Source organism: Anomaloglossus baeobatrachus, unplaced genomic scaffold (genome assembly GCF_048569485.1).
Source record: "Anomaloglossus baeobatrachus isolate aAnoBae1 unplaced genomic scaffold, aAnoBae1.hap1 Scaffold_2936, whole genome shotgun sequence".
Taxonomy (NCBI): Eukaryota; Metazoa; Chordata; class Amphibia; order Anura; family Aromobatidae; genus Anomaloglossus; species Anomaloglossus baeobatrachus.
In genome coordinates, this window is record NW_027442381.1 from 1 (window position 1) to 25409 (window position 25409).

Sequence of the window (25409 nt, forward strand, 5' to 3'; positions counted from 1 at the left end):
CACCGTTCCTGGAGGTACTGCAATACCAGGTCAATGCGTGGAGTGGACAGAGCAAGCTCTTTTTCCATCTCCCTGTTCTAAAAATCCATTTAATATATGGTCCCCAGATAGGGGACGTATCAGATATTAAACTGATAAGAACAGATACTACACTTGATCTTAGCCAAAAGGCCGAGAAGCGATAACCAGAATTGGTTTGGGCCTCGAGTGGCACCCTGGCCTATGCCGGACACATCTTAGGGAGAGAGAGCGAGAGGGAGACAAACCCACGCCTACACAAGACATTTTGTCACCCAAGCCAACCCTTGAAAAGGCTGCTTTGCAGAGCCAAAACAAGAAGAATGGTGCGTTTTGCAGCCGCCGCCCACTGCAATGAATCTGAATAACTCCTCCTTTAGGGCGCAAGCAACTCCCCTCCCCCTTGCAGTCTTTCCAATTCACGATACAAAAAGACGGACAGGACAGGTTGCCTGACTTTCCGTCACTGCCACCCTTTGCCATCCTTACCCGTAGAAAGCCCTTTCATCATCCCCAAACCCTAATCTTTTCCCTTTCCTTCCCAGCCCCCAAACCCTGCCCTCTGTACCTTTCTCACCACCCGCTTCCCTTCTCCTGTCATCCCCCTACCACCCGGGAAAAAAAGAGATTGCCCCCTCCTTCCACTAGCCCACCCTCCCACCCAAAGAACAACTTCTTCTGCGCAGCTTGTTTTCTAGGCAGCAGCGCTATTGTGATGTCATCGGGGGGCATTGTGACAAGCCGCCAGTGTTCCGTCTCTTCATGTTGTGCACAGTTCAAACGGAAAATACATCAACAGGCAGACTACAGAAAAGCTTACTATCAAAGGTTAGAGGGGGGCTTTCTCAGAGGGCTTTTTACAGTTTTTCTATTCCCAATTAGCCGTTTAAGTGTACTTATTGAAAGTAGTAATTCTTTCATAGGCCGCCCTTTCTTAGTATTTGACGTTCCTTATATTGCGGTATGAGGCTTCGCAGTAGGTTGCAAACATTCATCACCCATGACTGTCCCCAATTGAGCTCAGAAGCTCAATGTCTATCATGACCTCTCTTTTAGAATGTCCAAGAGCAAGCAAACTATTCCTCCAGGAGAGGGCGCCAACAGACTACTAAAGAGATCATCATTACTCAAAGAAAACCCCAAAAACCAATGCATGATAGGAATAAACAGGTAACTTTCTTTGGAGTGGAAGCGGAGAGATCGCACCAGATGCCAATTCTAGATGTTATCACACCTGTGGTCACTGCAGCAGCAGGTGAATCCACTTTGTCCAAAAGGGATCTATTCCATTCAATTGCAAATGATCTAGATAAGACAGAGAACTGCAGCACGGGGACATAGCCGAGTTGGTCAGGTTGAGTGGTGATGAGTTTGCTATTTGGATGAATAAAGAAAGTCAAAAGTGTGAAAGATAAAAAACAAAAGGAGGAAGTGTGAAAAGTGAATGGGCCAAATTGAGGTGCATATGAAGACGTATGCTTTCTTCCAATTCATTAAATCGGGCTAATATGAATCAGGTGAATTGAGTTCTGCTTTTGGAAACTGGGTTAAGAAGGGGTGCACCGTTCCTGGAGGTACTGCAATACCAGGTCAATGCGTGGAGTGGACAGAGCAAGCTCTTTTTCCATCTCCCTGTTCTAAAAATCCATTTAATATATGGTCCCCAGATAGGGGACGTATCAGATATTAAACTGATAAGAACAGATACTACACTTGATCTTAGCCAAAAGGCCGAGAAGCGATAACCAGAATTGGTTTGGGCCTCGTGTGGCACCCTGGCCTATGCCGGACACATCTTAGGGAGAGAGAGCGAGAGGGAGACAAACCCACGCCTACACAAGACATTTTGTCACCCAAGCCAACCCTTGAAAAGGCTGCTTTGCAGAGCCAAAACAAGAAGAATGGTGCGTTTTGCAGCCGCCGCCCACTGCAATGAATCTGAATAACTCCTCCTTTAGGGCGCAAGCAACTCCCCTCCCCCTTGCAGTCTTTCCAATTCACGATACAAAAAGACGGACAGGACAGGTTGCCTGACTTTCCGTCACTGCCACCCTTTGCCATCCTTACCCGTAGAAAGCCCTTTCATCATCCCCAAACCCTAATCTTTTCCCTTTCCTTCCCAGCCCCCAAACCCTGCCCTCTGTACCTTTCTCACCACCCGCTTCCCTTCTCCTGTCATCCCCCTACCACCCGGGAAAAAAAGAGATTGCCCCCTCCTTCCACTAGCCCACCCTCCCACCCAAAGAACAACTTCTTCTGCGCAGCTTGTTTTCTAGGCAGCAGCGCTATTGTGATGTCATCGGGGGGCATTGTGACAAGCCGCCAGTGTTCCGTCTCTTCATGTTGTGCACAGTTCAAACGGAAAATACATCAACAGGCAGACTACAGAAAAGCTTACTATCAAAGGTTAGAGGGGGGCTTTCTCAGAGGGCTTTTTACAGTTTTTCTATTCCCAATTAGCCGTTTAAGTGTACTTATTGAAAGTAGTAATTCTTTCATAGGCCGCCCTTTCTTAGTATTTGACGTTCCTTATATTGCGGTATGAGGCTTCGCAGTAGGTTGCAAACATTCATCACCCATGACTGTCCCCAATTGAGCTCAGAAGCTCAATGTCTATCATGACCTCTCTTTTAGAATGTCCAAGAGCAAGCAAACTATTCCTCCAGGAAGAGGGCGCCAACAGACTACTAAAGAGATCATCATTACTCAAAGAAAACCCCAAAAAACCAATGCATGATAGGAATAAACAGGTAACTTTCTTTGGAGTGGAAGCGGAGAGATCGCACCAGATGCCAATTCTAGATGTTATCACACCTGTGGTCACTGCAGCAGCAGGTGAATCCACTTTGTCCAAAAGGGGATCTATTCCATTCAATTGCAAATGATCTAGATAAGACAGAGAACTGCAGCACGGGGACATAGCCGAGTTGGTCAGGTTGAGTGGTGATGAGTTTGCTATTTGGATGAATAAAGAAAGTCAAAAGTGTGAAAGATAAAAAACAAAAGGAGGAAGTGTGAAAAGTGAATGGGCCAAATTGAGGTGCATATGAAGACGTATGCTTTCTTCCAATTCATTAAATCGGGCTAATATGAATCAGGTGAATTGAGTTCTGCTTTTGGAAACTGGGTTAAGAAGGGGGTGCACCGTTCCTGGGAGGGTACTGCAATACCAGGTCAATGCGTGGAGTGGACAGAGCAAGCTCTTTTTCCATCTCCCTGTTCTAAAAATCCATTTAATATATGGTCCCCAGATTAGGGGACGTATCAGATATTAAACTGATAAGAACAGATACTACACTTGATCTTAGCCAAAAGGCCGAGAGAAGCGATAACCAGAATTGGTTTGGGCCTCGAGTGGCACCCTGGCCTATGCCGGACACATCTTAGGGAGAGAGAGCGAGAGGGAGACAAACCCACGCCTACACAAGACATTTTGTCACCCAAGCCAACCCTTGAAAAGGCTGCTTTGCAGAGCCAAAACAAGAAGAATGGTGCGTTTTGCAGCCGCTCGCCCCACTGCAATGAATCTGAATAACTCCTCCTTTAGGGCGCAAGCAACTCCCCTCCCCCTTGCAGTCTTTCCAATTCACGATACAAAAAGACGGACAGGACAGGTTGCCTGACTTTCCGTCACTGCCACCCTTTGCCATCCTTACCCGTAGAAAGCCCCTTTCATCATCCCCAAACCCTAATCTTTTCCCTTTCCTTCCCAGCCCCCAAACCCTGCCCTCTGTACCTTTCTCACCACCCGCTTCCCTTCTCCTGTCATCCCCCTACCACCCGGGGAAAAAAAAGAGATTGCCCCCTCCTTCCACTAGCCCACCCTCCCACCCAAAGAACAACTTCTTCTGCGCAGCTTGTTTTCTAGGCAGCAGCGCTATTGTGATGTCATCGGGGGGCATTGTGACAAGCCGCCAGTGTTCCGTCTCTTCATGTTGTGCACAGTTCAAACGGAAAATACATCAACAGGCAGACTACAGAAAAGCTTACTATCAAAGGTTAGAGGGGGGCTTTCTCAGAGGGCTTTTTACAGTTTTTTCTATTCCCAATTAGCCGTTTAAGTGTACTTATTGAAAGTAGTAATTCTTTCATAGGCCGCCCTTTCTTAGTATTTGACGTTCCTTATATTGCGGTATGAGGCTTCGCAGTAGGTTGCAAACATTCATCACCCATGACTGTCCCCCAATTGAGCTCAGAAGCTCAATGTCTATCATGACCTCTCTTTTAGAATGTCCAAGAGCAAGCAAACTATTCCTCCAGGAGAGGGCGCCAACAGACTACTAAAGAGATCATCATTACTCAAAGAAAACCCCAAAAACCAATGCATGATAGGAATAAACAGGTAACTTTCTTTGGAGTGGAAGCGGAGAGATCGCACCAGATGCCAATTCTAGATGTTATCACACCTGTGGTCACTGCAGCAGCAGGTGAATCCACTTTGTCCAAAAGGGATCTATTCCATTCAATTGCAAATGATCTAGATAAGACAGAGAACTGCAGCACGGGGACATAGCCGAGTTGGTCAGGTTGAGTGGTGATGAGTTTGCTATTTGGATGAAATAAAGAAAGTCAAAAGTGTGAAAGATAAAAAACAAAAGGAGGAAGTGTGAAAAGTGAATGGGCCAAATTGAGGTGCATATGAAGACGTATGCTTTCTTCCAATTCATTAAATCGGGCTAATATGAATCAGGTGAATTGAGTTCTGCTTTTGGAAACTGGGTTAAGAAGGGGTGCACCGTTCCTGGAGGTACTGCAATACCAGGTCAATGCGTGGAGTGGACAGAGCAAGCTCTTTTTCCATCTCCCTGTTCTAAAAAATCCATTTAATATATGGTCCCCAGATAGGGGACGTATCAGATATTAAACTGATAAGAACAGATTTTTTTTGATTTAATGAAGCTTTCCAAAGCACCGCAAAAATGCATGACCGAAGTCACACCAAAAACAGTGCAAAGGCTAGGATTCGTGTGGACCCCTCCGTGAGAAGAGGATCCCCAAAAATCAACCCCGTCCCTCCGAGCCAGAAGGCCACAGCGAGGGTCAGGATCTTCGGTGCTCCCCCAAGCCGAAGCCTGGGTTGAGCCTTGTTGTTGCTCCCAGCGTCCACCGAGGCATCTTACCCAAGTGGAGTAGGGGAGCTACTAGTCGTTGGTTTCGCAGCCGAGACTGCCCGGACCGTCAACCGTGTGTTGGTTTCTCAGCCCAAGGCTAACCGGATCTCCAACCGGGTGTTGGTTTCTCAGCCGAAGCTGACCCAGACCTCCAACCGGTGTTGGTTTCTCAGCCGAAGCTGACCCGGACCTCCAACCGGGTGTTAGTTTCTCAGCCCAAAGCTGACCAGACCTCCGACCGGGATTATAAAAATTTCCCTTCCTAGCCAGAAGGCCGGGATAGGGTAATATGCTCAAAAAGTATGAAAAGGCAAGGTACGGTGTGCTACAGAGCCCAAGGCTTGCCGGGGTCCCAAGCCAGCAAGCTCAGACTCACTCCAGGGTCGTCAGTCCTGGGGGCACGTTGTACCATAGCCCCCCCACCCTTACTCAGTCTAATAGCCTCGATCCTGGTAGGGCCCATGTTTTCCTCTAGATGAATATACTATCCACCCAGAGTACTAGCAAGCGTAACCTTCCAGTGTGCATTGTATCATTGTACTAAGGTGGCCTGGAGCTTAAACCACCTCTTCGAACAACACTACACTTGATCTTAGCCAAAATACTACACTTGATCTTAGCCAAAAGGCCGAGAAGCGATAACCAGAATTGGTTTGGGGCCTCGAGTGGCACCCTGGCCTATGCCGGGACACATCTTAGGGGAGAGAGAGCGAGAGGGAGACAAACCCACGCCTACACAAGACATTTTGTCACCCAAGCCAACCCTTGAAAAGGGCTGCTTTGCAGAGCAAAACAAGAAGAATGGTGCGTTTTGCAGCCGCCGCCCACTGCAATGAATCTGAATAACTCCTCCTTTAGGGCGCAAGCAACTCCCCTCCCCCTTGCAGTCTTTCCAATTCACGATACAAAAAGACGGACAGGACAGGTTGCCTGACTTTCCGTCACTGCCACCCTTTGCCATCCTTACCCGTAGAAAGCCCTTTCATCATCCCCAAACCCTAATCTTTTCCCTTTCCTTCCCAGCCCCCAAACCCTGCCCTCTGTACCTTTCTCACCACCCGCTTCCCTTCTCCTGTCATCCCCCTACCACCCGGGGAAAAAAAGAGATTGCCCCCTCCTTCCACTAGCCCACCCTCCCACCCAAAGAACAACTTCTTCTGCGCAGCTTGTTTTCTAGGCAGCAGCGCTATTGTGATGTCATCGGGGGGCATTGTGACAAGCCGCCAGTGTTCCGTCTCTTCATGTTGTGCACAGTTCAAACGGAAAATACATCAACAGGCAGACTACAGAAAAGCTTACTATCAAAGGTTAGAGGGGGGGCTTTCTCAGAGGGCTTTTTACAGTTTTTCTATTCCCAATTAGCCGTTTTAAGTGTACTTATTGAAAGTAGTAATTCTTTCATAGGCCGCCCTTTCTTAGTATTTGACGTTCCTTATATTGCGGTATGAGGCTTCGCAGTAGGTTGCAAACATTCATCACCCATGACTGTCCCCAATTGAGCTCAGAAGCTCAATGTCTATCATGACCTCTCTTTTAGAATGTCCAAGAGCAAGCAAACTATTCCTCCAGGAGAGGGGCGCCAACAGACTACTAAAGAGATCATCATTACTCAAAGAAAACCCCAAAAACCAATGCATGATAGGAATAAACAGGTAACTTTCTTTGGAGTGGAAGCGGAGAGATCGCACCAGATGCCAATTCTAGATGTTATCACACCTGTGGTCACTGCAGCAGCAGGTGAATCCACTTTGTCCAAAAGGGGATCTATTTCCATTCAATTGCAAATGATCTAGATAAGACAGAGAACTGCAGCACGGGGACATAGCCGAGTTGGTCAGGTTGAGTGGTGATGAGTTTGCTATTTGGATGAATAAAGAAAGTCAAAAGTGTGAAAGATAAAAAAACAAAAGGAGGAAGTGTGAAAAGTGAATGGGCCAAATTGAGGTGCATATGAAGACGTATGCTTTCTTCCAATTCATTAAATCGGGCTAATATGAATCAGGTGAATTGAGTTCTGCTTTTGGAAACTGGGTTAAGAAGGGGTTGCACCGTTCCTGGAGGTACTGCAATACCAGGTCAATGCGTGGAGTGGACAGAGCAAGCTCTTTTTCCATCTCCCTGTTCTAAAAATCCATTTAATATATGGTCCCCCAGATAGGGGGACGTATCAGATATTAAACTGATAAGAACAGATACTACACTTGATCTTAGCCAAAAGGCCGAGAAGCGATAACCAGAATTGGTTTGGGCCTCGAGTGGCACCCTGGCCTATGCCGGACACATCTTAGGGGAGAGAGAGCGAGAGGGAGACAAACCCACGCCTACACAAGACATTTTGTCACCCAAGCCAACCCTTGAAAAGGCTGCTTTGCAGAGCCAAAACAAGAAGAATGGTGCGTTTTGCAGCCGCCGCCCACTGCAATGAATCTGAATAACTCCTCCTTAGGGCGCAAGCAACTCCCCCTCCCCCTTGCAGTCTTTCCAATTCACGATACAAAAAGACGGACAGGACAGGTTGCCTGACTTTCCGTCACTGCCACCCTTTGCCATCCTTACCCGTAGAAAGCCCTTTCATCATCCCCAAACCCTAATCTTTTCCCTTTCCTTCCCAGCCCCCAAACCCTGCCCTCTGTACCTTTCTCACCACCCGCTTCCCTTCTCCTGTCATCCCCCTACCACCCGGGAAAAAAAGAGATTGCCCCCTCCTTCCACTAGCCCACCCTCCCACCCAAAGAACAACTTCTTCTGCGCAGCTTGTTTTCTAGGCAGCAGCGCTATTGTGATGTCATCGGGGGGCATTGTGACAAGCCGCCAGTGTTCCGTCTCTTCATGTTGTGCACAGTTCAAACGGAAAATACATCAACAGGCAGACTACAGAAAAGCTTACTATCAAAGGTTAGAGGGGGGCTTTCTCAGAGGGCTTTTTACAGTTTTTCTATTCCCAATTAGCCGTTTAAGTGTACTTATTGAAAGTAGTAATTCTTTCATAGGCCGCCCTTTCTTAGTATTTGACGTTCCTTATATTGCGGTATGAGGCTTCGCAGTAGGTTGCAAACATTCATCACCCATGACTGTCCCCAATTGAGCTCAGAAGCTCAATGTCTATCATGACCTCTCTTTTAGAATGTCCAAGAGCAAGCAAACTATTCCTCCAGGAGAGGGCGCCAACAGACTACTAAAGAGATCATCATTACTCAAAGAAAACCCCAAAAACCAATGCATGATAGGAATAAAACAGGTAACTTTCTTTGGAGTGGAAGCGGAGAGATCGCACCAGATGCCAATTCTAGATGTTATCACACCTGTGGTCACTGCAGCAGCAGGTGAATCCACTTTGTCCAAAAGGGATCTATTCCATTCAATTGCAAATGATCTAGATAAGACAGAGAACTGCAGCACGGGGACATAGCCGAGTTGGTCAGGTTGAGTGGTGATGAGTTTGCTATTTGGATGAATAAAGAAAGTCAAAAGTGTGAAAGATAAAAAACAAAAGGAGGAAGTGTGAAAAGTGAATGGGCCAAATTGAGGTGCATATGAAGACGTATGCTTTCTTCCAATTCATTAAATCGGGCTAATATGAATCAGGTGAATTGAGTTCTGCTTTTGGAAACTGGGTTAAGAAGGGGTGCACCGTTCCTGGAGGTACTGCAATACCAGGTCAATGCGTGGAGTGGACAGAGCAAGCTCTTTTTCCATCTCCCTGTTCTAAAAATCCATTTAATATATGGTCCCCAGATAGGGGACGTATCAGATATTAAACTGATAAGAACAGATACTACACTTGATCTTAGCCAAAAGGCCGAGAAGCGATAACCAGAATTGGTTTGGGCCTCGAGTGGCACCCTGGCCTATGCCGGACACATCTTAGGGAGAGAGAGCGAGAGGGAGACAAACCCACGCCTACACAAGACATTTTGTCACCCAAGCCAACCCTTGAAAAGGCTGCTTTGCAGAGCCAAAACAAGAAGAATGGTGCGTTTTGCAGCCGCCGCCCACTGCAATGAATCTGAATAACTCCTCCTTTAGGGCGCAAGCAACTCCCCTCCCCCTTGCAGTCTTTCCAATTCACGATACAAAAAGACGGACAGGACAGGTTGCCTGACTTTCCGTCACTGCCACCCTTTGCCATCCTTACCCGTAGAAAGCCCTTTCATCATCCCCAAACCCTAATCTTTTCCCTTTCCTTCCCAGCCCCCAAACCCTGCCCTCTGTACCTTTCTCACCACCCGCTTCCCTTCTCCTGTCATCCCCCTACCACCCGGGAAAAAAAGAGATTGCCCCCTCCTTCCACTAGCCCACCCTCCCACCCAAAGAACAACTTCTTCTGCGCAGCTTGTTTTCTAGGCAGCAGCGCTATTGTGATGTCATCGGGGGGCATTGTGACAAGCCGCCAGTGTTCCGTCTCTTCATGTTGTGCACAGTTCAAACGGAAAATACATCAACAGGCAGACTACAGAAAAGCTTACTATCAAAGGTTAGAGGGGGGCTTTCTCAGAGGGCTTTTTACAGTTTTTCTATTCCCAATTAGCCGTTTAAGTGTACTTATTGAAAGTAGTAATTCTTTCATAGGCCGCCCTTTCTTAGTATTTGACGTTCCTTATATTGCGGTATGAGGCTTCGCAGTAGGTTGCAAACATTCATCACCCATGACTGTCCCCAATTGAGCTCAGAAGCTCAATGTCTATCATGACCTCTCTTTTAGAATGTCCAAGAGCAAGCAAACTATTCCTCCAGGAGAGGGCGCCAACAGACTACTAAAGAGATCATCATTACTCAAAGAAAACCCCAAAAACCAATGCATGATAGGAATAAACAGGTAACTTTCTTTGGAGTGGAAGCGGAGAGATCGCACCAGATGCCAATTCTAGATGTTATCACACCTGTGGTCACTGCAGCAGCAGGTGAATCCACTTTGTCCAAAAGGGATCTATTCCATTCAATTGCAAATGATCTAGATAAGACAGAGAACTGCAGCACGGGGACATAGCCGAGTTGGTCAGGTTGAGTGGTGATGAGTTTGCTATTTGGATGAATAAAGAAAGTCAAAAGTGTGAAAGATAAAAAACAAAAGGAGGAAGTGTGAAAAGTGAATGGGCCAAATTGAGGTGCATATGAAGACGTATGCTTTCTTCCAATTCATTAAATCGGGCTAATATGAATCAGGTGAATTGAGTTCTGCTTTTGGAAACTGGGTTAAGAAGGGGTGCACCGTTCCTGGAGGTACTGCAATACCAGGTCAATGCGTGGAGTGGACAGAGCAAGCTCTTTTTCCATCTCCCTGTTCTAAAAATCCATTTAATATATGGTCCCCAGATAGGGGACGTATCAGATATTAAACTGATAAGAACAGATACTACACTTGATCTTAGCCAAAAGGCCGAGAAGCGATAACCAGAATTGGTTTGGGCCTCGAGTGGCACCCTGGCCTATGCCGGACACATCTTAGGGAGAGAGAGCGAGAGGGAGACAAACCCACGCCTACACAAGACATTTTGTCACCCAAGCCAACCCTTGAAAAGGCTGCTTTGCAGAGCCAAAACAAGAAGAATGGTGCGTTTTGCAGCCGCCGCCCACTGCAATGAATCTGAATAACTCCTCCTTTAGGGCGCAAGCAACTCCCCTCCCCCTTGCAGTCTTTCCAATTCACGATACAAAAAGACGGACAGGACAGGTTGCCTGACTTTCCGTCACTGCCACCCTTTGCCATCCTTACCCGTAGAAAGCCCTTTCATCATCCCCAAACCCTAATCTTTTCCCTTTCCTTCCCAGCCCCCAAACCCTGCCCTCTGTACCTTTCTCACCACCCGCTTCCCTTCTCCTGTCATCCCCCTACCACCCGGAAAAAAAGAGATTGCCCCCTCCTTCCACTAGCCCACCCTCCCACCCAAAGAACAACTTCTTCTGCGCAGCTTGTTTTCTAGGCAGCAGCGCTATTGTGATGTCATCGGGGGGCATTGTGACAAGCCGCCAGTGTTCCGTCTCTTCATGTTGTGCACAGTTCAAACGGAAAATACATCAACAGGCAGACTACAGAAAAGCTTACTATCAAAGGTTAGAGGGGGGCTTTCTCAGAGGGCTTTTTACAGTTTTTCTATTCCCAATTAGCCGTTTAAGTGTACTTATTGAAAGTAGTAATTCTTTCATAGGCCGCCCTTTCTTAGTATTTGACGTTCCTTATATTGCGGTATGAGGCTTCGCAGTAGGTTGCAAACATTCATCACCCATGACTGTCCCCAATTGAGCTCAGAAGCTCAATGTCTATCATGACCTCTCTTTTAGAATGTCCAAGAGCAAGCAAACTATTCCTCCAGGAGAGGGCGCCAACAGACTACTAAAGAGATCATCATTACTCAAAGAAAACCCCAAAAACCAATGCATGATAGGAATAAACAGGTAACTTTCTTTGGAGTGGAAGCGGAGAGATCGCACCAGATGCCAATTCTAGATGTTATCACACCTGTGGTCACTGCAGCAGCAGGTGAATCCACTTTGTCCAAAAGGGATCTATTCCATTCAATTGCAAATGATCTAGATAAGACAGAGAACTGCAGCACGGGGACATAGCCGAGTTGGTCAGGTTGAGTGGTGATGAGTTTGCTATTTGGATGAATAAAGAAAGTCAAAAGTGTGAAAGATAAAAAACAAAAGGAGGAAGTGTGAAAAGTGAATGGGCCAAATTGAGGTGCATATGAAGACGTATGCTTTCTTCCAATTCATTAAATCGGGCTAATATGAATCAGGTGAATTGAGTTCTGCTTTTGGAAACTGGGTTAAGAAGGGGTGCACCGTTCCTGGAGGTACTGCAATACCAGGTCAATGCGTGGAGTGGACAGAGCAAGCTCTTTTTCCATCTCCCTGTTCTAAAAATCCATTTAATATATGGTCCCCAGATAGGGGACGTATCAGATATTAAACTGATAAGAACAGATACTACACTTGATCTTAGCCAAAAGGCCGAGAAGCGATAACCAGAATTGGTTTGGGCCTCGAGTGGCACCCTGGCCTATGCCGGACACATCTTAGGGAGAGAGAGCGAGAGGGAGACAAACCCACGCCTACACAAGACATTTTGTCACCCAAGCCAACCCTTGAAAAGGCTGCTTTGCAGAGCCAAAACAAGAAGAATGGTGCGTTTTGCAGCCGCCGCCCACTGCAATGAATCTGAATAACTCCTCCTTTAGGGCGCAAGCAACTCCCCTCCCCCTTGCAGTCTTTCCAATTCACGATACAAAAAGACGGACAGGACAGGTTGCCTGACTTTCCGTCACTGCCACCCTTTGCCATCCTTACCCGTAGAAAGCCCTTTCATCATCCCCAAACCCTAATCTTTTCCCTTTCCTTCCCAGCCCCCAAACCCTGCCCTCTGTACCTTTCTCACCACCCGCTTCCCTTCTCCTGTCATCCCCCTACCACCCGGGAAAAAAAGAGATTGCCCCCTCCTTCCACTAGCCCACCCTCCCACCCAAAGAACAACTTCTTCTGCGCAGCTTGTTTTCTAGGCAGCAGCGATATTGTGATGTCATCGGGGGGCATTGTGACAAGCCGCCAGTGTTCCGTCTCTTCATGTTGTGCACAGTTCAAACGGAAAATACATCAACAGGCAGACTACAGAAAAGCTTACTATCAAAGGTTAGAGGGGGGCTTTCTCAGAGGGCTTTTTACAGTTTTTCTATTCCCAATTAGCCGTTTAAGTGTACTTATTGAAAGTAGTAATTCTTTCATAGGCCGCCCTTTCTTAGTATTTGACGTTCCTTATATTGCGGTATGAGGCTTCGCAGTAGGTTGCAAACATTCATCACCCATGACTGTCCCCAATTGAGCTCAGAAGCTCAATGTCTATCATGACCTCTCTTTTAGAATGTCCAAGAGCAAGCAAACTATTCCTCCAGGAGAGGGCGCCAACAGACTACTAAAGAGATCATCATTACTCAAAGAAAACCCCAAAAACCAATGCATGATAGGAATAAACAGGTAACTTTCTTTGGAGTGGAAGCGGAGAGATCGCACCAGATGCCAATTCTAGATGTTATCACACCTGTGGTCACTGCAGCAGCAGGTGAATCCACTTTGTCCAAAAGGGATCTATTCCATTCAATTGCAAATGATCTAGATAAGACAGAGAACTGCAGCACGGGGACATAGCCGAGTTGGTCAGGTTGAGTGGTGATGAGTTTGCTATTTGGATGAATAAAGAAAGTCAAAAGTGTGAAAGATAAAAAACAAAAGGAGGAAGTGTGAAAAGTGAATGGGCCAAATTGAGGTGCATATGAAGACGTATGCTTTCTTCCAATTCATTAAATCGGGCTAATATGAATCAGGTGAATTGAGTTCTGCTTTTGGAAACTGGGTTAAGAAGGGGTGCACCGTTCCTGGAGGTACTGCAATACCAGGTCAATGCGTGGAGTGGACAGAGCAAGCTCTTTTTCCATCTCCCTGTTCTAAAAATCCATTTAATATATGGTCCCCAGATAGGGGACGTATCAGATATTAAACTGATAAGAACAGATACTACACTTGATCTTAGCCAAAAGGCCGAGAAGCGATAACCAGAATTGGTTTGGGCCTCGAGTGGCACCCTGGCCTATGCCGGACACATCTTAGGGAGAGAGAGCGAGAGGGAGACAAACCCACGCCTACACAAGACATTTTGTCACCCAAGCCAACCCTTGAAAAGGCTGCTTTGCAGAGCCAAAACAAGAAGAATGGTGCGTTTTGCAGCCGCCGCCCACTGCAATGAATCTGAATAACTCCTCCTTTAGGGCGCAAGCAACTCCCCTCCCCCTTGCAGTCTTTCCAATTCACGATACAAAAAGACGGACAGGACAGGTTGCCTGACTTTCCGTCACTGCCACCCTTTGCCATCCTTACCCGTAGAAAGCCCTTTCATCATCCCCAAACCCTAATCTTTTCCCTTTCCTTCCCAGCCCCCAAACCCTGCCCTCTGTACCTTTCTCACCACCCGCTTCCCTTCTCCTGTCATCCCCCTACCACCCGGGAAAAAAAGAGATTGCCCCCTCCTTCCACTAGCCCACCCTCCCACCCAAAGAACAACTTCTTCTGCGCAGCTTGTTTTCTAGGCAGCAGCGCTATTGTGATGTCATCGGGGGGCATTGTGACAAGCCGCCAGTGTTCCGTCTCTTCATGTTGTGCACAGTTCAAACGGAAAATACATCAACAGGCAGACTACAGAAAAGCTTACTATCAAAGGTTAGAGGGGGGCTTTCTCAGAGGGCTTTTTACAGTTTTTCTATTCCCAATTAGCCGTTTAAGTGTACTTATTGAAAGTAGTAATTCTTTCATAGGCCGCCCTTTCTTAGTATTTGACGTTCCTTATATTGCGGTATGAGGCTTCGCAGTAGGTTGCAAACATTCATCACCCATGACTGTCCCCAATTGAGCTCAGAAGCTCAATGTCTATCATGACCTCTCTTTTAGAATGTCCAAGAGCAAGCAAACTATTCCTCCAGGAGAGGGCGCCAACAGACTACTAAAGAGATCATCATTACTCAAAGAAAACCCCAAAAACCAATGCATGATAGGAATAAACAGGTAACTTTCTTTGGAGTGGAAGCGGAGAGATCGCACCAGATGCCAATTCTAGATGTTATCACACCTGTGGTCACTGCAGCAGCAGGTGAATCCACTTTGTCCAAAAGGGATCTATTCCATTCAATTGCAAATGATCTAGATAAGACAGAGAACTGCAGCACGGGGACATAGCCGAGTTGGTCAGGTTGAGTGGTGATGAGTTTGCTATTTGGATGAATAAAGAAAGTCAAAAGTGTGAAAGATAAAAAACAAAAGGAGGAAGTGTGAAAAGTGAATGGGCCAAATTGAGGTGCATATGAAGACGTATGCTTTCTTCCAATTCATTAAATCGGGCTAATATGAATCAGGTGAATTGAGTTCTGCTTTTGGAAACTGGGTTAAGAAGGGGTGCACCGTTCCTGGAGGTACTGCAATACCAGGTCAATGCGTGGAGTGGACAGAGCAAGCTCTTTTTCCATCTCCCTGTTCTAAAAATCCATTTAATATATGGTCCCCAGATAGGGGACGTATCAGATATTAAACTGATAAGAACAGATACTACACTTGATCTTAGCCAAAAGGCCGAGAAGCGATAACCAGAATTGGTTTGGGCCTCGAGTGGCACCCTGGCCTATGCCGGACACATCTTAGGGAGAGAGAGCGAGAGGGAGACAAACCCACGCCTACACAAGACATTTTGTCACCCAAGCCAACCCTTGAAAAGGCTGCTTTGCAGAGCCAAAACAAGAAGAATGGTGCGTTTTGCAGCCGCCGCCCACTGCAATGAATCTGAATAACTCCTCCTTTAGGGCGCAAGCAACTCCCCTCCCCCTTGCAGTCTTTCCAATTCACGATACAAAAAGACGGACAGGACAGGTTGCCTGACTTTCCGTCACTGCCACCCTTTGCCATCCTTACCCGTAGAAAGCCCTTTCATCATCCCCAAACCCTAATCTTTTCCCTTTCCTTCCCAGCCCCCAAACCCTGCCCTCTGTACCTTTCTCACCACCCGCTTCCCTTCTCCTGTCATCCCCCTACCACCCGGGAAAAAAAGAGATTGCCCCCTCCTTCCACTAGCCCACCCTCCCACCCAAAGAACAACTTCTTCTGCGCAGCTTGTTTTCTAGGCAGCAGCGCTATTGTGATGTCATCGGGGGGCATTGTGACAAGCCGCCAGTGTTCCGTCTCTTCATGTTGTGCACAGTTCAAACGGAAAATACATCAACAGGCAGACTACAGAAAAGCTTACTATCAAAGGTTAGAGGGGGGCTTTCTCAGAGGGCTTTTTACAGTTTTTCTATTCCCAATTAGCCGTTTAAGTGTACTTATTGAAAGTAGTAATTCTTTCATAGGCCGCCCTTTCTTAGTAGTTGACGTTCCTTATATTGCGGTATGAGGCTTCGCAGTAGGTTGCAAACATTCATCACCCATGACTGTCCCCAATTGAGCTCAGAAGCTCAATGTCTATCATGACCTCTCTTTTAGAATGTCCAAGAGCAAGCAAACTATTCCTCCAGGAGAGGGCGCCAACAGACTACTAAAGAGATCATCATTACTCAAAGAAAACCCCAAAAACCAATGCATGATAGGAATAAACAGGTAACTTTCTTTGGAGTGGAAGCGGAGAGATCGCACCAGATGCCAATTCTAGATGTTATCACACCTGTGGTCACTGCAGCAGCAGGTGAATCCACTTTGTCCAAAAGGGATCTATTCCATTCAATTGCAAATGATCTAGATAAGACAGAGAACTGCAGCACGGGGACATAGCCGAGTTGGTCAGGTTGAGTGGTGATGAGTTTGCTATTTGGATGAATAAAGAAAGTCAAAAGTGTGAAAGATAAAAAACAAAAGGAGGAAGTGTGAAAAGTGAATGGGCCAAATTGAGGTGCATATGAAGACGTATGCTTTCTTCCAATTCATTAAATCGGGCTAATATGAATCAGGTGAATTGAGTTCTGCTTTTGGAAACTGGGTTAAGAAGGGGTGCACCGTTCCTGGAGGTACTGCAATACCAGGTCAATGCGTGGAGTGGACAGAGCAAGCTCTTTTTCCATCTCCCTGTTCTAAAAATCCATTTAATATATGGTCCCCAGATAGGGGACGTATCAGATATTAAACTGATAAGAACAGATACTACACTTGATCTTAGCCAAAAGGCCGAGAAGCGATAACCAGAATTGGTTTGGGCCTCGAGTGGCACCCTGGCCTATGCCGGACACATCTTAGGGAGAGAGAGCGAGAGGGAGACAAACCCACGCCTACACAAGACATTTTGTCACCCAAGCCAACCCTTGAAAAGGCTGCTTTGCAGAGCCAAAACAAGAAGAATGGTGCGTTTTGCAGCCGCCGCCCACTGCAATGAATCTGAATAACTCCTCCTTTAGGGCGCAAGCAACTCCCCTCCCCCTTGCAGTCTTTCCAATTCACGATACAAAAAGACGGACAGGACAGGTTGCCTGACTTTCCGTCACTGCCACCCTTTGCCATCCTTACCCGTAGAAAGCCCTTTCATCATCCCCAAACCCTAATCTTTTCCCTTTCCTTCCCAGCCCCCAAACCCTGCCCTCTGTACCTTTCTCACCACCCGCTTCCCTTCTCCTGTCATCCCCCTACCACCCGGGAAAAAAAGAGATTGCCCCCTCCTTCCACTAGCCCACCCTCCCACCCAAAGAACAACTTCTTCTGCGCAGCTTGTTTTCTAGGCAGCAGCGCTATTGTGATGTCATCGGGGGGCATTGTGACAAGCCGCCAGTGTTCCGTCTCTTCATGTTGTGCACAGTTCAAACGGAAAATACATCAACAGGCAGACTACAGAAAAGCTTACTATCAAAGGTTAGAGGGGGGCTTTCTCAGAGGGCTTTTTACAGTTTTTCTATTCCCAATTAGCCGTTTAAGTGTACTTATTGAAAGTAGTAATTCTTTCATAGGCCGCCCTTTCTTAGTATTTGACGTTCCTTATATTGCGGTATGAGGCTTCGCAGTAGGTTGCAAACATTCATCACCCATGACTGTCCCCAATTGAGCTCAGAAGCTCAATGTCTATCATGACCTCTCTTTTAGAATGTCCAAGAGCAAGCAAACTATTCCTCCAGGAGAGGGCGCCAACAGACTACTAAAGAGATCATCATTACTCAAAGAAAACCCCAAAAACCAATGCATGATAGGAATAAACAGGTAACTTTCTTTGGAGTGGAAGCGGAGAGATCGCACCAGATGCCAATTCTAGATGTTATCACACCTGTGGTCACTGCAGCAGCAGGTGAATCCACTTTGTCCAAAAGGGATCTATTCCATTCAATTGCAAATGATCTAGATAAGACAGAGAACTGCAGCACGGGGACATAGCCGAGTTGGTCAGGTTGAGTGGTGATGAGTTTGCTATTTGGATGAATAAAGAAAGTCAAAAGTGTGAAAGATAAAAAACAAAAGGAGGAAGTGTGAAAAGTGAATGGGCCAAATTGAGGTGCATATGAAGACGTATGCTTTCTTCCAATTCATTAAATCGGGCTAATATGAATCAGGTGAATTGAGTTCTGCTTTTGGAAACTGGGTTAAGAAGGGGTGCACCGTTCCTGGAGGTACTGCAATACCAGGTCAATGCGTGGAGTGGACAGAGCAAGCTCTTTTTCCATCTCCCTGTTCTAAAAATCCATTTAATATATGGTCCCCAGATAGGGGACGTATCAGATATTAAACTGATAAGAACAGATACTACACTTGATCTTAGCCAAAAGGCCGAGAAGCGATAACCAGAATTGGTTTGGGCCTCGAGTGGCACCCTGGCCTATGCCGGACACATCTTAGGGAGAGAGAGCGAGAGGGAGACAAACCCACGCCTACACAAGACATTTTGTCACCCAAGCCAACCCTTGAAAAGGCTGCTTTGCAGAGCCAAAACAAGAAGAATGGTGCGTTTTGCAGCCGCCGCCCACTGCAATGAATCTGAATAACTCCTCCTTTAGGGCGCAAGCAACTCCCCTCCCCCTTGCAGTCTTTCCAATTCACGATACAAAAAGACGGACAGGACAGGTTGCCTGACTTTCCGTCACTGCCACCCTTTGCCATCCTTACCCGTAGAAAGCCCTTTCATCATCCCCAAACCCTAATCTTTTCCCTTTCCTTCCCAGCCCCCAAACCCTGCCCTCTGTACCTTTCTCACCACCCGCTTCCCTTCTCCTGTCATCCCCCTACCACCCGGGAAAAAAAGAGATTGCCCCCTCCTTCCACTAGCCCACCCTCCCACCCAAAGAACAACTTCTTCTGCGCAGCTTGTTTTCTAGGCAGCAGCGCTATTGTGATGTCATCGGGGGGCATTGTGACAAGCCGCCAGTGTTCCGTCTCTTCATGTTGTGCACAGTTCAAACGGAAAATACATCAACAGGCAGACTACAGAAAAGCTTACTATCAAAGGTTAGAGGGGGGCTTTCTCAGAGGGCTTTTTACAGTTTTTCTATTCCCAATTAGCCGTTTAAGTGTACTTATTGAAAGTAGTAATTCTTTCATAGGCCGCCCTTTCTTAGTATTTGACGTTCCTTATATTGCGGTATGAGGCTTCGCAGTAGGTTGCAAACATTCATCACCCATGACTGTCCCCAATTGAGCTCAGAAGCTCAATGTCTATCATGACCTCTCTTTTAGAATGTCCAAGAGCAAGCAAACTATTCCTCCAGGAGAGGGCGCCAACAGACTACTAAAGAGATCATCATTACTCAAAGAAAACCCCAAAAACCAATGCATGATAGGAATAAACAGGTAACTTTCTTTGGAGTGGAAGCGGAGAGATCGCACCAGATGCCAATTCTAGATGTTATCACACCTGTGGTCACTGCAGCAGCAGGTGAATCCACTTTGTCCAAAAGGGATCTATTCCATTCAATTGCAAATGATCTAGATAAGACAGAGAACTGCAGCACGGGGACATAGCCGAGTTGGTCAGGTTGAGTGGTGATGAGTTTGCTATTTGGATGAATAAAGAAAGTCAAAAGTGTGAAAGATAAAAAACAAAAGGAGGAAGTGTGAAAAGTGAATGGGCCAAATTGAGGTGCATATGAAGACGTATGCTTTCTTCCAATTCATTAAATCGGGCTAATATGAATCAGGTGAATTGAGTTCTGCTTTTGGAAACTGGGTTAAGAAGGGGTGCACCGTTCCTGGAGGTACTGCAATACCAGGTCAATGCGTGGAGTGGACAGAGCAAGCTCTTTTTCCATCTCCCTGTTCTAAAAATCCATTTAATATATGGTCCCCAGATAGGGGACGTATCAGATATTAAACTGATAAGAACAGATACTACACTTGATCTTAGCCAAAAGGCCGAGAAGCGATAACCAGAATTGGTTTGGGCCTCGAGTGGCACCCTGGCCTATGCCGGACACATCTTAGGGAGAGAGAGCGAGAGGGAGACAAACCCACGCCTACACAAGACATTTTGTCACCCAAGCCAACCCTTGAAAAGGCTGCTTTGCAGAGCCAAAACAAGAAGAATGGTGCGTTTTGCAGCCGCCGCCCACTGCAATGAATCTGAATAACTCCTCCTTTAGGGCGCAAGCAACTCCCCTCCCCCTTGCAGTCTTTCCAATTCACGATACAAAAAGACGGACAGGACAGGTTGCCTGACTTTCCGTCACTGCCACCCTTTGCCATCCTTACCCGTAGAAAGCCCTTTCATCATCCCCAAACCCTAATCTTTTCCCTTTCCTTCCCAGCCCCCAAACCCTGCCCTCTGTACCTTTCTCACCACCCGCTTCCCTTCTCCTGTCATCCCCCTACCACCCGGGAAAAAAAGAGATTGCCCCCTCCTTCCACTAGCCCACCCTCCCACCCAAAGAACAACTTCTTCTGCGCAGCTTGTTTTCTAGGCAGCAGCGCTATTGTGATGTCATCGGGGGGCATTGTGACAAGCCGCCAGTGTTCCGTCTCTTCATGTTGTGCACAGTTCAAACGGAAAATACATCAACAGGCAGACTACAGAAAAGCTTACTATCAAAGGTTAGAGGGGGGCTTTCTCAGAGGGCTTTTTACAGTTTTTCTATTCCCAATTAGCCGTTTAAGTGTACTTATTGAAAGTAGTAATTCTTTCATAGGCCGCCCTTTCTTAGTATTTGACGTTCCTTATATTGCGGTATGAGGCTTCGCAGTAGGTTGCAAACATTCATCACCCATGACTGTCCCCAATTGAGCTCAGAAGCTCAATGTCTATCATGACCTCTCTTTTAGAATGTCCAAGAGCAAGCAAACTATTCCTCCAGGAGAGGGCGCCAACAGACTACTAAAGAGATCATCATTACTCAAAGAAAACCCCAAAAACCAATGCATGATAGGAATAAACAGGTAACTTTCTTTGGAGTGGAAGCGGAGAGATCGCACCAGATGCCAATTCTAGATGTTATCACACCTGTGGTCACTGCAGCAGCAGGTGAATCCACTTTGTCCAAAAGGGATCTATTCCATTCAATTGCAAATGATCTAGATAAGACAGAGAACTGCAGCACGGGGACATAGCCGAGTTGGTCAGGTTGAGTGGTGATGAGTTTGCTATTTGGATGAATAAAGAAAGTCAAAAGTGTGAAAGATAAAAAACAAAAGGAGGAAGTGTGAAAAGTGAATGGGCCAAATTGAGGTGCATATGAAGACGTATGCTTTCTTCCAATTCATTAAATCGGGCTAATATGAATCAGGTGAATTGAGTTCTGCTTTTGGAAACTGGGTTAAGAAGGGGTGCACCGTTCCTGGAGGTACTGCAATACCAGGTCAATGCGTGGAGTGGACAGAGCAAGCTCTTTTTCCATCTCCCTGTTCTAAAAATCCATTTAATATATGGTCCCCAGATAGGGGACGTATCAGATATTAAACTGATAAGAACAGATTTTGATTTAATGAAGCTTTCCAAAGCACCACAAAAAATGCATGACCGAAGTCACACCAAAAACAGTGCAAAGGCTAGGATTCGTGTGGACCCCACCGTGAGGAGAGGGTCCCCAAAAATCAACCCCGTCCCTCCGAGCCAGAAGGCCACAGCAAGGGTCAGGGATCTTCGGTGCTCCCCCAAGCCGAAGCCTGGTTGAGCCTTGTTGTTGCTCCCAGCGTCCACCCAGGCATCTTACCCAAGTGGAGTAGAGAGCTACTAGTTGTTGGTTTCGCAGCCGAAACTGCCCGGACCGTCAACCGGTGTTGGTTTCTCAGCCCAAGGCTAACCGGACCTCCAACCGGGTGTTGGTTTCTCAGCCGAAGCTGACCCAGACCTCCAACTGGGTGTTGGTTTCTCAGCCGAAGCTGACCCGGACCTCCAACCAGGTGTTAGTTTCTCAGCCCAAAGCTGACCAGACCTCCGACCGGGATTATAAAAATTTCCCTTCCTAGCCAGAAGGCCAGGATAGGGTAATATGCTCAAAAAGTATGAAAAGGCAAGGTACGGTGTGCTACAGAGCCCAAGGCTTGCCGGGGTCCCAAGCCAGCAAGCTCAGACTCACTCCAGGGTCGTCAGTCCTGGGGCACGTTGTACCATAGCCCCCCACCCTTACTCAGTCTAATAGCCTCGATCCTGGTAGGGCCATGTTTTCCTCTTGATGAATATACTATCCACCCAGAGTACTAGCAAGCGCAACCTTCCAGTGTGCATTGTATCATTGTACTAAGGTGGCCTGGAGCTTAAACCACCTCTTCGAACAACACTACACTTGATCTTAGCCAAAAGGCCGAGAAGCGATAACCAGAATTGGTTTGGGCCTCGAGTGGCACCCTGGCCTATGCCGGACACATCTTAGGGAGAGAGAGCGAGAGGGAGACAAACCCACGCCTACACAAGACATTTTGTCACCCAAGCCAACCCTTGAAAAGGCTGCTTTGCAGAGCCAAAACAAGAAGAATGGTGCGTTTTGCAGCCGCCGCCCACTGCAATGAATCTGAATAACTCCTCCTTTAGGGCGCAAGCAACTCCCCTCCCCCTTGCAGTCTTTCCAATTCACGATACAAAAAGACGGACAGGACAGGTTGCCTGACTTTCCGTCACTGCCACCCTTTGCCATCCTTACCCGTAGAAAGCCCTTTCATCATCCCCAAACCCTAATCTTTTCCCTTTCCTTCCCAGCCCCCAAACCCTGCCCTCTGTACCTTTCTCACCACCCGCTTCCCTTCTCCTGTCATCCCCCTACCACCCGGGAAAAAAAGAGATTGCCCCCTCCTTCCACTAGCCCACCCTCCCACCCAAAGAACAACTTCTTCTGCGCAGCTTGTTTTCTAGGCAGCAGCGCTATTGTGATGTCATCGGGGGGCATTGTGACAAGCCGCCAGTGTTCCGTCTCTTCATGTTGTGCACAGTTCAAACGGAAAATACATCAACAGGCAGACTACAGAAAAGCTTACTATCAAAGGTTAGAGGGGGGCTTTCTCAGAGGGCTTTTTACAGTTTTTCTATTCCCAATTAGCCGTTTAAGTGTACTTATTGAAAGTAGTAATTCTTTCATAGGCCGCCCTTTCTTAGTATTTGACGTTCCTTATATTGCGGTATGAGGCTTCGCAGTAGGTTGCAAACATTCATCACCCATGACTGTCCCCAATTGAGCTCAGAAGCTCAATGTCTATCATGACCTCTCTTTTAGAATGTCCAAGAGCAAGCAAACTATTCCTCCAGGAGAGGGCGCCAACAGACTACTAAAGAGATCATCATTACTCAAAGAAAACCCCAAAAACCAATGCATGATAGGAATAAACAGGTAACTTTCTTTGGAGTGGAAGCGGAGAGATCGCACCAGATGCCAATTCTAGATGTTATCACACCTGTGGTCACTGCAGCAGCAGGTGAATCCACTTTGTCCAAAAGGGATCTATTCCATTCAATTGCAAATGATCTAGATAAGACAGAGAACTGCAGCACGGGGACATAGCCGAGTTGGTCAGGTTGAGTGGTGATGAGTTTGCTATTTGGATGAATAAAGAAAGTCAAAAGTGTGAAAGATAAAAAACAAAAGGAGGAAGTGTGAAAAGTGAATGGGCCAAATTGAGGTGCATATGAAGACGTATGCTTTCTTCCAATTCATTAAATCGGGCTAATATGAATCAGGTGAATTGAGTTCTGCTTTTGGAAACTGGGTTAAGAAGGGGTGCACCGTTCCTGGAGGTACTGCAATACCAGGTCAATGCGTGGAGTGGACAGAGCAAGCTCTTTTTCCATCTCCCTGTTCTAAAAATCCATTTAATATATGGTCCCCAGATAGGGGACGTATCAGATATTAAACTGATAAGAACAGATTTTGATTTAATGAAGCTTTCCAAAGCACCGCAAAAAATGCATGACCGAAGTCACACCAAAAACAGTGCAAAGGCTAGGATTCGTGTGGACCCCTCCGTGAGGAGAGGGTCCCCAAAAATCAACCCCGTCCCTCCGAGCCAGAAGGCCACAGCAAGGGTCAGGGATCTTCGGTGCTCCCCCAAGCCGAAGCCTGGTTGAGCCTTGTCGTTGCTCCCAGCGTCCACCCAGGCATCTTACCCAAGTGGAGTAGAGAGCTACTAGTTGTTGGTTTCGCAGCCGAAACTGCCCGGACCGTCAACCGGTGTTGGTTTCTCAGCCCAAGGCTAACCGGACCTCCAACCGGGTGTTGGTTTCTCAGCCGAAGCTGACCCGGACCTCCAACCGGGTGTTGGTTTCTCAGCCGAAGCTGACCCGGACCTCCAACCGGGTGTTGGTTTCTCAGCCGAAGCTGACCCGGACCTCCAACCGGGTGTTGGTTTCTCAGCCAAAGCTGACCCGGACCTCCAACCGGGTGTTGGTTTCTCAGCCCAAAGCTGAACGGACCTCCGACCATGATTATAAAAATTTCCCTTCCTAGCCAGAAGGCCGGGATAGAGCAATATGCTCAGAAAGTATGAAAGGGCAAGGTACGGTGTGCTACAGAGCCCAAGGCTCGCCGGGGTCCCAAGCCAGCAAGCTCAGACTCACTCCAGGGTCGTCAATCCTGGGGCACATTGCACCATAGCCCCCACACTTACTCAGTCTAATAGCCTCGATCCTGGTAGGGCCATGGTTTCCTCTAGATGGATATACTATCCTCCCAAAGTACTAACAAGCGCAACCTTCCAGTGTGCATTGCATCATTGTACTAAGGTGGCCGGAGCCTTAAACCACCTTTTCGAACGATACTACACTTGATCTTAGCCAAAAGGCCGAGAAGCGATAACCAGAATTGGTTTGGGCCTCGAGTGGCACCCTGGCCTATGCCGGACACATCTTAGGGAGAGAGAGCGAGAGGGAGACAAACCCACGCCTACACAAGACATTTTGTCACCCAAGCCAACCCTTGAAAAGGCTGCTTTGCAGAGCCAAAACAAGAAGAATGGTGCGTTTTGCAGCCGCCGCCCACTGCAATGAATCTGAATAACTCCTCCTTTAGGGCGCAAGCAACTCCCCTCCCCCTTGCAGTCTTTCCAATTCACGATACAAAAAGACGGACAGGACAGGTTGCCTGACTTTCCGTCACTGCCACCCTTTGCCATCCTTACCCGTAGAAAGCCCTTTCATCATCCCCAAACCCTAATCTTTTCCCTTTCCTTCCCAGCCCCCAAACCCTGCCCTCTGTACCTTTCTCACCACCCGCTTCCCTTCTCCTGTCATCCCCCTACCACCCGGGAAAAAAAGAGATTGCCCCCTCCTTCCACTAGCCCACCCTCCCACCCAAAGAACAACTTCTTCTGCGCAGCTTGTTTTCTAGGCAGCAGCGCTATTGTGATGTCATCGGGGGGCATTGTGACAAGCCG

The 25409-nt window shown here is 47.2% G+C and overlaps 15 non-coding genes and 2 pseudogenes across 15 annotated transcripts; all 17 read right to left on the reverse strand.

The window, feature by feature from the left end:
- Positions 1-183, reverse strand: LOC142267167 (U2 spliceosomal RNA; the record flags this gene model as incomplete). Its single annotated transcript, XR_012733107.1, has 1 exon — positions 1-183. It is a non-coding gene; the product is annotated as a U2 spliceosomal RNA (small nuclear RNA).
- Positions 184-1570: 1387 nt separating this feature from the next.
- LOC142267151 (U2 spliceosomal RNA) lies at positions 1571-1761 on the reverse strand. The gene has a single exon (XR_012733093.1). It is a non-coding gene; the product is annotated as a U2 spliceosomal RNA (small nuclear RNA).
- A 1391-nt stretch (positions 1762-3152) lies between these two features.
- LOC142267168 (U2 spliceosomal RNA) lies at positions 3153-3348 on the reverse strand. Its single transcript, XR_012733108.1, has one exon. It is a non-coding gene; the product is annotated as a U2 spliceosomal RNA (small nuclear RNA).
- A 1395-nt stretch (positions 3349-4743) lies between these two features.
- LOC142267174 (U2 spliceosomal RNA) lies at positions 4744-4943 on the reverse strand. Its single transcript, XR_012733114.1, has one exon. It is a non-coding gene; the product is annotated as a U2 spliceosomal RNA (small nuclear RNA).
- Positions 4944-5624: 681 nt separating this feature from the next.
- Positions 5625-5769, reverse strand: LOC142267178 (U2 spliceosomal RNA; annotated as a pseudogene).
- A 1398-nt stretch (positions 5770-7167) lies between these two features.
- Positions 7168-7360, reverse strand: LOC142267165 (U2 spliceosomal RNA). Its single transcript, XR_012733106.1, has one exon. It is a non-coding gene; the product is annotated as a U2 spliceosomal RNA (small nuclear RNA).
- A 1389-nt stretch (positions 7361-8749) lies between these two features.
- On the reverse strand, positions 8750-8940 carry LOC142267190 (U2 spliceosomal RNA). Its single transcript, XR_012733124.1, has one exon. It is a non-coding gene; the product is annotated as a U2 spliceosomal RNA (small nuclear RNA).
- A 1387-nt stretch (positions 8941-10327) lies between these two features.
- LOC142267202 (U2 spliceosomal RNA) lies at positions 10328-10518 on the reverse strand. Its single transcript, XR_012733135.1, has one exon. It is a non-coding gene; the product is annotated as a U2 spliceosomal RNA (small nuclear RNA).
- Positions 10519-11904: 1386 nt separating this feature from the next.
- LOC142267214 (U2 spliceosomal RNA) lies at positions 11905-12095 on the reverse strand. Its single transcript, XR_012733146.1, has one exon. It is a non-coding gene; the product is annotated as a U2 spliceosomal RNA (small nuclear RNA).
- Positions 12096-13482: 1387 nt separating this feature from the next.
- LOC142267226 (U2 spliceosomal RNA) lies at positions 13483-13673 on the reverse strand. The gene has a single exon (XR_012733157.1). It is a non-coding gene; the product is annotated as a U2 spliceosomal RNA (small nuclear RNA).
- Positions 13674-15060: 1387 nt separating this feature from the next.
- Positions 15061-15251, reverse strand: LOC142267158 (U2 spliceosomal RNA). Its single transcript, XR_012733099.1, has one exon. It is a non-coding gene; the product is annotated as a U2 spliceosomal RNA (small nuclear RNA).
- Positions 15252-16638: 1387 nt separating this feature from the next.
- Positions 16639-16829, reverse strand: LOC142267170 (U2 spliceosomal RNA). The gene has a single exon (XR_012733110.1). It is a non-coding gene; the product is annotated as a U2 spliceosomal RNA (small nuclear RNA).
- A 1387-nt stretch (positions 16830-18216) lies between these two features.
- Positions 18217-18407, reverse strand: LOC142267181 (U2 spliceosomal RNA). The gene has a single exon (XR_012733116.1). It is a non-coding gene; the product is annotated as a U2 spliceosomal RNA (small nuclear RNA).
- Positions 18408-19794: 1387 nt separating this feature from the next.
- Positions 19795-19985, reverse strand: LOC142267182 (U2 spliceosomal RNA). The gene has a single exon (XR_012733117.1). It is a non-coding gene; the product is annotated as a U2 spliceosomal RNA (small nuclear RNA).
- Positions 19986-21372: 1387 nt separating this feature from the next.
- Positions 21373-21568, reverse strand: LOC142267171 (U2 spliceosomal RNA). The gene has a single exon (XR_012733111.1). It is a non-coding gene; the product is annotated as a U2 spliceosomal RNA (small nuclear RNA).
- Positions 21569-23753: 2185 nt separating this feature from the next.
- Positions 23754-23949, reverse strand: LOC142267173 (U2 spliceosomal RNA). The gene has a single exon (XR_012733113.1). It is a non-coding gene; the product is annotated as a U2 spliceosomal RNA (small nuclear RNA).
- Positions 23950-24688: 739 nt separating this feature from the next.
- LOC142267180 (U2 spliceosomal RNA) lies at positions 24689-24830 on the reverse strand (annotated as a pseudogene).
- Between the last annotated feature and the right edge of the window lie 579 nt (positions 24831-25409).